Source organism: Schistocerca piceifrons, chromosome 2, assembly GCF_021461385.2.
Source record: "Schistocerca piceifrons isolate TAMUIC-IGC-003096 chromosome 2, iqSchPice1.1, whole genome shotgun sequence".
In the NCBI taxonomy this organism is placed as follows: domain Eukaryota; kingdom Metazoa; phylum Arthropoda; class Insecta; order Orthoptera; family Acrididae; genus Schistocerca; species Schistocerca piceifrons.
Window position 1 is genome coordinate 899,491,023 of NC_060139.1, and position 1,483 is coordinate 899,492,505.

The window sequence follows — 1,483 nt, forward strand, 5'->3', positions numbered from 1 at the left end:
AAAAAAGACGTGGTAAGATATCTCAATTATTTTATTTTTACATGAAAGCCTGTACCTTAATGTACTTTTCTACATAATTTCGATCAATATTGAGGAACTTGTCACAACGTTGTACCAGTTTTTGAATACGCTCCTCATAGAAGTCTGCCGCCTGACTTGTTAACCACTGCATCACCACTGTTTTGACTTCGTCATCGTCTTGAAGACGCTTACCGCCCAGGTGTTTCTTCAAGTGCAGGAACAGATGGTAGTCACTGGGCGCAAGATCGGGGCTGTACGGAGGATGATCTAGACTCTAGATCCTAGAGTTTCCCATCGAAAAGATGTGATGAGATCTTTGGTCTGATTCGCCACATGAAGACGGGCATTGTCTTGCAGCAAAACGATGCCCTTGTTCAACTTACCACGTCTTTTGTACTGAATTGAACGACGCAGATTGTGCAACGTTTTACAGTAAGCTGCTGCATTGATTGTCTCATTACAAGGCAGAAACTCCACGAGCAATACTCCTTTTCTGTCCCAAAAAACTGTGCACATGATTTTCCAGGCAGAAATTGTTTACTTAAACTTCACTTTTCTGGGTGACTCTGAATGCCGCCATTCCATGGACTGTTTCTTTGATTCTGGCGTGACGTAGACCACCCATGTTTCATCGACCGTAACAATTTGGCTTAATAAATCATCACCGTCATTGTGGTACCGCTCAAGGAAAGTCAATGCACTGTCTAAACATTTGGTTTTGTGCACATCCGTCAACATTTTCGGTACCCAACATGTGCACAGTTTTCGGTAATTCAAGTGCTCGGTCACAATGCCATATAAAACACTATGAGAAACATTGGGGAAAGTCCTCCTGCAAGGAGGAAATCGTAAAGCGTCTGTTTTCTTTCACCTTATTGTCCACTTCCTGCACCAAACTTTCATTAATGACCGAAGGACGCCCACTCCGTTGTTCATCATGCGCATTTGTGTGGCCATCTTTAAATGCTTTCACCCACTTTGTTACCACTCCATCACTCAAAATGTTCTCTCCGTAAACTGCACAGATCTCACGATGAATATCAATCGCTTTTGGGCCTTTAGCACTAAGAAATCTTATAACAGCCCGTACTTCACGGTCGGCGGGACTCACGATTTTCGGAGGCATTTTAAACACTCACTACACAACGCAAACAAGTAAGAATCGGACTGTAATGGCGTCAGTGCGTAGACAACAGATGTAGGTACCCAGTGCGCATGCGCAGAACGTCGACCGCAGCGCTGCGGCCGCGGTGTGGCAAAACGGTTCTTACTTTAAAAAAACATGCCTCGTAAAAGACATCATATTTACGCCAGTTACTGTAACACTTCCTTTATTTCACGATTGCAATTTCGCCTTAGGCCATTATCAAGTGCAGATTTTTGTGGCTTTAAGCTGTGTCAACTTAAAATGAGCTTACACATTTATATGTCGTTGTCATTACTATTAAAATACATTCATGAC